The following is a 10810-nucleotide window of genomic DNA, read 5'->3' as shown; positions in this document are numbered from 1 at the left end:
CCGAATAAAACCATTACGGGGGACCTCTACCGATGACAATTGATGCGTTTGAGCCGTGCACTGAAGGAAAAACGAGCCATACGAGCAAAGACACGATAAAGTTATTTTGCAGCACGACAATGCTCGGCCGCATGTCGCGAAACCAGTCGAAACATACTTAGAAACGCTGAAATGGGAGGTCCTATCCCACCCGCCGTATTCTCCAGACATTGCTCCAATTTTTATGAAGTCAAAAATTGGATCGTTTCATAGTTAGCCGACAAACCGGTCGATTATTTCCGTAAAGGGATCCATGAATTGCCAGAAAGATGGGAAAAAGTTATGACTAGCGATGGGCAATACTTCGAATATTAAATTTGTAACCATTTTTGCAGAATAAAGCATTAATTTTTGAAAAAAAAAACAAGAAACTTACCGGTGCTCCTATTATTATTCCTACAAATTCGGAAAAGTGTAACGCTGCAAATGAGTGTCCCATAGATTGCGAGAATTACATTTCATATTATTTACCCTTACCTTCATTTAGTGAGAATGGAGATTTACTCCAGAATTCACTCCACACACTCGAACCTTTATATGCCGTCTCCAAAGAGCAAACAAAATTAATTGTTCGCTGAACGCTATGCATAGTCAAATAACAGTACTATTCGACTACACTTGGGTCATTTCTGCTACTACTTTCGGTTACATTAACGACCGCGAGGGAACCTTCATGGGAAACTCAACGTGCGCAGTTTGTGTTCTCTCTGACGCTGGATCCAACCGTTCCACTAGCCCTGGAGTACTTCCTTCCTTCACCCCAATAAGGAAAAACGAAAAAGTAAATACAGCGGGTAGAAAACGATGCTTTTGGCAGCAGCAGCAGAAGCAGCAGTAACTAAAGAGATGCACACTGATGGTGACACCGTTGGAAAAATCGTAAAGAGATTTGAAAATCAAGCGCGAACATTGCCGTTCAAATACAGATTCTGCAATTGTCGTAATCTTTAACAACCGTTGCGCTTTTGCGTGAAATTGTGCGCATAAAATATGAATACGGCTGTGCCTGTTGGGACATTTGCATGGAGAGAGGAGAGAAAATGGTAGAACCAGTGAAACTGGATAATAGTAGACGCCTGCAAACGATCCTTATGTAATTGCAACACATTACAAGTTGTATTCTTACTAGCAGTTGTTTGACTGTTTCTTATGATTTCATCCGAAATTACTTTGGCGAGTTCACGCGAATTTCAATTCACACTCTGTCTCTATGGTTGAAGCAAAAATAATCATACTAATAAGTGATATCAATTTCAAGCCTTTTCAATTATCAATAACTTTCTTCTCATTTGAATTGAAATCTTATTGTGCTCCAAACGTATACACCGCAAAATTTTATCCCATAATAAGCGAATATTATACCCATAACCACAATGTATATCTCTGCGGTGTTACAAACAACTCTCAACTATTACTGCAATCATATTTGAAACTATGTTTAGTAATTTGATTTTTCAAATTTTTATTAAATTGTTGGAACTGAATATTTTTTCACGTTGATTGAGAAACAAAACTGTGGGCTCAAAATTAAAATTTTTAATTGCACTCTCAGTGGTGGATCACACTATTGAGGAAAACGGCGGTTCCTTCGGCTGAAGGAAGCCTGGATGATATCTCAGGAATTTGGATACGTTTTGCACTTTGGTCTTAAGGAAGACCAAACCGTTCGAATGTGGCTTGTGGATAATGGAAAAACACTTGAGATAAAGTACTAAAACACGGTATTTATTGCGGTGTTACACGGTTAACGTTTGAAAATGGAATGAAAATATTGCAATGGCAAGCGGGGCCCGAAATCTTCGAAGGGTTCCCGGAACCCTCGCCATCATGGTGTGCATCACCTTGAGGTCCACTTTTTCGGCACATCTGATTATACGACATTTAAGTTGTTCAGCTATGGTGGCTTCACAACCATCAACCATTTTCGTACACCGACAGGGTTAGTATGGCCCAATACGACTCTTGGCCGCGCCTGGGGTACATTTGGGGGATTGTACTATGGGCGGGAAATCTAATGTGGCCTTTTCATAATGATACGAAGCTAGATCCGGCCAGAACACAATATGTTTCACAAAAGTAACCATTTTGGGCAAACAGTTCTCTCTGCCCATTGTCACTTTGAGGGAACGACCTGATCTCCAATCACTTCAACTCGGACGATAAAATTCGGGATGTTTTTGATATTTTAATAGTAAAAAAATTCGAGGTGTTGTATCCGACACACAACCGCTTAGGACGTATGACTACGCAATCTGTTTTTGACGTAGAACTACGTCTTTCATTAAGAGTGCCAAATCAGAAAACAGGTCACGTTTTATGAAATAAAGTTAACGTCATTAACTATTTTTGCCGTGAACGTATTTTGGCGATTTACATACCAAACTAATTGGAAATTCCCTAAGATGTGTTTGATATAATATACATTACAATCTCATAGTCTGTATATGATTTAAATTGATGGAAATTTGAAGCATTCCCATTTCCTCATACATTTGTTCTGTCTATTTGTGTGCTTTCCCGAACAGAGCTGTCAATAACGAACAACTTATCGACGAAGGCTTCTGTTGAGAAGAGCGCAAAGCGGAAATAAGTGTGTGTATACTTAGTTGCTTCAAGCTATCGATATATGGATATTTGTGTGCGTGCATCTTCGCATCTTCGCTACTCTGAAACCCCATTTGTATCTGCTCCAGTGTACATTGGCCCTGTCACGATGCAACAATCGCCTTATTTTTGTATGCTATGATTGACGATTATTTTTGTTTCAAATTATGCAGTCGTAATGATAAATATAAACAAAGAGGGTAGATAGCGGGAGGGAAATATTTACGCTAGGGTATTAGTAATGAATCTCTGCTGAGGCAAATATTCAGCCTTTTTCCAAGCAGTTAACATTGCTTGTTCTCTGTCACGAATGCATTGAACTGACGCTATGGTGAAGCAGGTGTTAAGGTTGTGCACCAAAAAATTATTTGTGGAATACCAAGTTATTCAATAAGTTATATTAAGTTATTAATTTATTTCGTGTGCCAGTCGCAAAACTGCTTTCAACTAGGATTGCATTTGCGCTAATCTTGATCAAAATGGAGCAGTGCTACACTTTTCGAGGTTGTTGAGATTAGCAGATAGAGTTTATTTCGTTAATTTAGTCGCCAAGAAAGTAAATGCTGGAATTTTCTATGTGATTTGATTTCGCTTGCCAGCTTGTCAAAACTTTCTCCACTAAGGATGACAGCTGCGCTAATCTCGAGCATGTATTGTTCTGCGAGCACAAGAATGAATCATCAAAAAAGTATCGTCAAATGATTCTACAATAAAAAAAAACATTTCAGGGCGACCAAACCGGTAGAATGGTTATTTTAAAATTTTCGTAGCATTATAAAATAATATCCGCAGTTATAAACAAGCGACTTGAATTAAACTACAGCGTAGTTCTACGTCAACGATATGGTCGTATCTTGAACACAACCTCCTATAATTTTTTTTTTAATTTGTTTGGTTTATTATTTCGGATACTATTTACGAATACGTCGAAATTTCATAAATAACTCTTTAATAAAAAGTTCCGGGGACCCTGAAAAGGTTTAATGGCTTGCGTAGTTTTGTAGAGCCATTTCGAGAAACAACGATCGATTCTTTCATGCCTTTGCGAGAACAGTAAACCAATTAGTCATATGTCGCAATTTGGTTCTTTATATCAATTCACGCATTGCACTGAATATTTAACGAGAGGCATCTTCCGTGCATCACCATTCAACAAGCATCAAACACGCGTCTAACAGATGCACACAGTTGCAGCGATTAAAATGAAACATCGCGAGAATGACCGTTTATGAAAAATCGTTTCTCGATTCTCGGTCAAAACCGTCAACAAAGTTAGGAGCTTGTTGCGTCAGAACAGAGCCGATGCGCACGAGACCAGATACGAATGGTAACCAAAAGTATCGAAGGTGTGCTATTCACATATGCAGGAAATGAACAAGTTCTAAGTTTCGCGCAACGAAAACAAGCAACACACACAAAGCCAAAGCGTTCACAGCTCGAGGGGAAACAAAACACAAAACGAGCAGAATAAGCGACCTTTGTTGTTTCGGGCACAGAAAAATTCTGAGAATTTTCCTCAAAGGAGATGCAATATTTATACGCTATGTTCTCTTTTCGCTATCTCCCTTCGTTGTTCCTATTCTAGCGGCTGCATAAGTTACCCGTTATTGACATCTCTGTTCGTGAAAGCACACAAATGGACAGAACAAACGTATGGGGAAATGGGAATGCTTCCAATTTTCATCAATATAAACCATATACAGACTATGGGATTGTAATGTATAGCATATAAAACAAATCTTAGAAAATTTTCGATTCAATTGGTATGCAAATCGTTAAAATCTGTTCGCAGCAAAAATAGTTATTAACGTTAACTTTATTTCACAAAAACGTGACGTGCTTTCTGATTTGGCACCCTGAATGTAAGACGTACTCTTACGTCGAAAAGTGTATCAGTTAATAAAAATTAAGTGCGCTGATACTCGTTAAAATTAATATCGGTGAAATTTGCTTCAATTTTTCGGGCCAAGCTCCGAAAAATATTGAAATTTCATCCGGCGAATTTTTTCTACATACTCGGTACAGTCCATTTATTCAGCCGCACTCGCGTTTGGTTTCGTGTTGGGTCATGTTATTCATTTGTTATGAGTGATATGTGTGTGTGATGCAGAATTAAAATAGAATCCCTAGTATTCAAAACGTTTTGGCAGGGAAAATGCACAGGATAGAATAAAATTCAGTGTTATTATCACAACATCATCATTGTTAGCATACTCAGAATTACATGTGAAAGTGTTCGTTTTTTGCTATGAGTTAAAGATCGCAAGTATGTACTGTGTGATGCGGTGCTATATGAAAGTATATCAATCCAGAGCAAGAGAAAACGTTAGGACAGCTCAAATTCAGCAATGTTGTCATTATTGCTTTGAACCTCAGGAGTACCCAGGCCAGAGTTTTTGTAATGCCTTTGATAATTCAGTACTATACGTTATGTGCGTTCATTTCAAAGAAAAATTCAAAAATGATTAGAATATCGAGAAATACAGGAGTTCTCTAAGTAATCGAAAGATGTTTCCCACACATATTCACGTGATGAGATATCTGATTATACTCATGTATTCAAGATAATTAAATTATAGCAGTTTTGGATTACCTTTTCAGGTTTCCGTCTTATGGCTGAGACTCCACGTTTAGGAATCACATCACTTACCGCAGTATATCATGATTTTTTACCCTTGCCACTAACACTTGTTCTTCCAATGATATTCGCTATAGAGACGACCCTTATGGCCTTCGAACTGCGAATATCATACTAACATTCCTTCCCTTCCCCTGGTGACTGTAAGGACGTTGTCGGCATCGTTATTGACTATTTAAAGCTCGATTCATCGAAACATGCCCAATGAGAATGATTTGCTTCCAAGCGTCATTCGGTGTGTTCTTTGTGCAATTTCGCTGGTTCTGGTCAATCACGGAGAGTAACTACGAATTGTACAGTCTACCCAAGCTCAAGCTCCGTTTTTTTGCATGAAAGGCACATTTATTTGAATAATAAAATGAATTAAAACATTATTCAAAGTATCGGCCATCACTAACCACTTATTTTTCCAATCGAATTCCGTCGCGAAATAAGCGTTCATTTTTTGAAGCCAAGTACAAATCCAGCCAATTTGTGGTACCCTGCTCTGGATTGAAGCGTATTCCACTCAATGCATTCTGCGTCCATTGAAACAAATGGTAGTCGGAAGGGGCAAGGTCTGGGCTATAAAGCAAGTGAACCAGAATTTCCCACCCATTATTTTCCAAATAGTATTTAACATGAACAGCAACATGAGGCCGTTATCATGATGGAATATAATCGACTCATATCTGGTTGCATAATCTGGACGTTTTTATGCAGTTGCTCACTTTAAACGGATCAACCGATCCGTCCAAACCATTCCATACAAAATCTATCCCAGTCAACTTATATGCACTTTTCTTCCGATGGAAACAATCAAAACATCCCACATGTGGTGTTTGTTAGCAACAGAACTCGAACTTCAGCTCAGTAAAAATTGAACTGGTTGTACAAAACTCAATGACTTGTAAACAATATTTGGTTGACAGATGCCGACACTTCACGATTCAGCAAAAAACATCTATTTATTAAAACGGAACGAATTTAGTTGCACACGCAACTTTATTGAGTGAATGAAAAAAACAAACATTCCTACATTCTTGGATGTAACTGTTTTGTACTCTACAACGAAAGTATATTCAGAGGCAACTTAACGAAAGAGAATATGATTTTCGGAAATTTTATCATAAAATTCGTCAAAATCGAGATCAAGGTTCAGTAATTACAACGAGCACTGATCTTTGTTTCACCTTTTTATCTCATTAATCATAATTCATTTAATCATTGCCCGCTCATTAAACAAATTTTTTTCATCTATCTGAACAGGTAGATATTTACTGACGCTACTTTGAAATAGTTTTAAGAAATTTCTCCTGCTGTGTTCCCGCTGTGTAGACTTTTAAGAATAGTTTGCACATCATTGGTCAAAAAAATTCTTCCCTTTTATGATGAAAAATTCTTATAATATAATCAAAATTAACAGCAACTCCAGCAACATTGTCTGAACAAAACCAAGTTATGTTTGAAAGGACACTAACGATCTGTGGAAAAAATATGCAACAAGAAATTCTTCTTCTGAATGAAAGTAGGAAGGTAATCGGTCAAAAATACTGAGAATCCTCTCGAAAGAAAGTCCAAGAGAAAGAAATAGTGCATTACCACGCTCAAGCAATTTAGCATAATGTTTACCGACGAAGTCGCAAAAACACATCAATTATTCTACATTAACACATAATTGACAGACAAACATTCGACAGTACATTCGAAAAAAAAAATTATGATAAATGAAATGAAAAATCGTAAGGAAATAAATATACATATTTTTATACTCAAAATATGGTACAGATTGATGAAAAAGACGGGATAGTCAAAAATGGTCGAGAAAACGGTAAAACGGTACGTTTGGTCAGCCTACTCCTACCTTAAATTATCCATAGCGTCATCACGGATCTGTTCAACATTTTAGATTACATGCGGGAAGCCTGCCAAGTCCCTATCATCTTCGTGGATAGTTGTCCTTTCTTCTCTCGGTCTAAACCCCTTTTCACGATTCACCGGGACACTCCCACAGCGATTGAAATACTTTTTACGATGTTTGCGCGTGAGACAAATCAAAAATGCGCTGCCACTTCGTCATGGTACAACTGTTGAACTAAGGAAATCGGCATCTTTTACTCGCTGTCTTTTATGATATAAATTATACGTAAACGTAAATACGTAAATTATATGTTTGGTTTACAGAGACTATAAACTTTTGCAGTTCATTCGTCTCTAGCCCTGAGAAGGGCCCTTGTGGAAAGAAAAAAACTCTACTCCATTTCTCCTTCTGCGCCGATCTTAAGAAAGACAATCCACCAAACGAGAAGTGAAACATTGCGCCTTATTCTCGAATACACTACACTTGAAAACAATATGAAGTGAATACAATCTTATGACGGATTACACGCAACTGTAAACATTCGGTAGAACTCATTATGAATAGATCGAGTTCATCCATCGATGTAATTCTGGTTTACACTTCACGCTCTTGTTTGTGTAAACAGAGAGGTTCCTCGCGCTCATCGTAATCGCTTCGACGCAACTCGTCCTACTCCTAGGATAAGTAAACAAAAAAACAACTGACCTTTCTCTTAGAAACGAAATGAACACAGGGTAATTCTGGTTTCCACCCGACTTCCTACACGGAACTCATTTTTACACCTCTCGATGGGTGGAAATGAGAATAGTTGCTCCCAAGTTGGAATGAAAACTCGAATCGAACGTGCTGAGAATAGACCGAAGCAAGTACCTCCTGGTTTAAGCGGTTCTTCTACGCACCAGGGGTCCTCAGCACTTCCCGGAGCAGCACCCAACACGTCTGCTCCTTTTTCGCGGTCGAGGCAACAGCCACAATCTGGTTTGCTTGCGCTTTCTGGCCTGGTGGACAACATTTTAAATGCTTTAAATATAAACGACCCTCTTAAAAGCATAGTATTATGTTTGCTTCCGATTGTGAGAACATTTTTGAAAGAAAAATGTGGTTTTTTGGCAGCGTTCATTTCCCTCGATGCCTGATTCAGTGCAAGAGGTCAAGGATTTGACCACTGTAATACAGTGGAATTGCAGAAGCATCATTCCTAAACTAGATCAGTTTAAATTTTTAGTTCACAGCTCTAACTGTGATGTATTTTCTCTCTGTGAAACATGGCTTTCTTCAGCCGATGAGCTGAATTTCCACGATTTCAACATTATTCGCCTCGATCGAAATGACTCGTTTGGTGGCGTACTATTGGGGATTAAAAAATGTCACTCCTTCTATAGAGTCACTCTCCCATCCATGACAGGCATTGAAGTTGTTGCTTGCCAGACACAAATCAATGGCAAAGACCTCTGCATTGCTTCGATATATATCCCTCCCAGAACTATGGTAGGCCGCCATCAGTTCTTTGATACTATCGAGGCAATTCCGGAGCCGCGGGTAATCTTAGGTGATTTTAACTCCCATGGAACAGCATGGGGATCACTCTACGATGACAACCGTGCCACTTTGATTTATGATCTGTGCGACAACTTCAAATTGACAGTTTTGAATACTGGGGAAGCAACCAGAATAGCCAACCCTCCTGCACGGGCAAGCATGCTAGACATATCTCTATGCTCTTCTTCGTTATCCCTGGATTGCATGTGGAAGGTAATCCAAGATCCCCACGGTAGTGATCACCTACCAATAATTTTATCTATCGCTAATGAATCAAGCTCTCGTGAGTCAGTCAATATTTCGTATGACCTCACGAAGAATATTGACTGGAGAACATTTGCGGAAATAATATCTGAAGCAATTGTTTCAATGCATGAACTTCCTCCACTCGAAGAGTATAACTTTATATCGAGTTTGATTTACGAAAGCGCACTTCAAGCTCAAAAGAAACGTGTTCCTGCTACCACTTTCCGACGTCGTCCTCCATCACTTTGGTGGGACAATGAGTGTTCAAAGGTCTACCTTGAAAAATCATCCGCTTTCAAAAAATTCAGGAAAACTGGATTAGTGGAATGGTTTCTAAAGTACCAAGCTCTAGAAGCCAAACTAAAAGGTTTGATTAAAGCAAAAAAGCGTGGATATTGGCGGAAGTTCGTCAATGGTTTGTCAAGGGAGACCGCTATGAGCACTCTTTGGAATACGGCTAGGAAAATGCGTGGCTGGAACCATAGAAACGAAAGTGAGGAATACTCTGACCGTTGGATTTTTAACTTTGCAAGGAAGGTTTGCCCCGACACCGTTCCTGCACAAAACGTCGTACGCGACATTCCACTTCAAAGCGATTATGAGAATTTTTCGATGGTGGAATTCTCAATTGTCCTTCTCTCATGTAATAATTCAGCTCCGGGGTCGGACAAGATTAAATTCAACTTGTTGAAGAATCTTCCCGACTTGGCAAAACAGCGTTTGCTGAACTTGTTCAACAAGTTTCTGGAGCTGAATATTGTCCCGCATGACTGGAGACAAGTGAGAGTGATAGCCATACGGAAACCCAACAAGCCGGCTTGCGATCACAACTCGTATAGGCCGATTGCAATGTTACCCTGTATTCGTAAATTGTTAGAGAAAATGATTCTACTTCGTTTGGACAAGTGGGTCGAAACGAACAATTTGCTGTCAAATACGCAGTTTGGCTTCCGCCAAGGTAGAGGGACAAATGATTGTCTCGCGCTGTTATCTTCTGAAATCCAAATCGCATTTGCTCGCAAAGAACAAATGGCTTCCGTTTTTCTCGATATCAAAGGGGCATTTGATTCAGTTTCCATGGAAATTCTCTCAGAGAAGCTTCATAATCGTGGACTTTCACTAATTCTTAACAATTTCCTGTACAATTTACTGTCAGAAAAGCACATGATTTTCTCTCATGGCAGCTCGAAATCTTCTCGTTACAGTTTTATGGGCCTACCACAAGGCTCCTGCCTAAGCCCCCTCTTGTACAGTTTTTACGTCAATGATATAGATGATTGTCTAACTGCACGCTGTAACAACTTGCAGACGATGGAGTTATTTCCATCACAGGTACTAATCCCGTCGTTCTGCAAAAGTCGTTGCAAGATACCCTGAACAATCTGTTCACGTGGGCCCTCAAGCTGGGTATCGAATTCTCTACGGAGAAAACTGAAATGGTCGTTTTTTCTAGGAAGCACGAACCCGCCCAATTCCAGCTTCACCTATCCGGCAAAACGATCCAACACTCTATGTTTTTCAAATACCTGGGTGTATATTTTGATTCTAAGTGTACCTGGGGAATACACATTGCGTATTTGAAACAGAAATGCCAGCAAAGAATCAATTTTCTCCAAACAATTACCGGAACATGGTGGGGTGCCCATCCAGGAGACCTCATTCAGTTGTACAAAACAACGATATTATCAGTGTTAGAATATGGCAGTTTTTGCTTCCGATCAGCTGCCAGGATTCATATTCTCAAGCTGGAGAGAATACAATATCGTTGCTTGTGTATAGCCATGGGGTGTTTGCATTCGACACATACGATGAGTCTCGAAGTTTTGGCAGGAGTACCCCCGCTTACTCTTCGGTTCACAGAATTATCCTACAGATTTCTCATCCGTTGCAAGATCATGAATCCA

This window comes from Toxorhynchites rutilus, chromosome 2, assembly GCF_029784135.1.
Source record: "Toxorhynchites rutilus septentrionalis strain SRP chromosome 2, ASM2978413v1, whole genome shotgun sequence".
Taxonomy (NCBI): Eukaryota; Metazoa; Arthropoda; class Insecta; order Diptera; family Culicidae; genus Toxorhynchites; species Toxorhynchites rutilus.
This window is presented reverse-complemented; position numbering follows the sequence as displayed.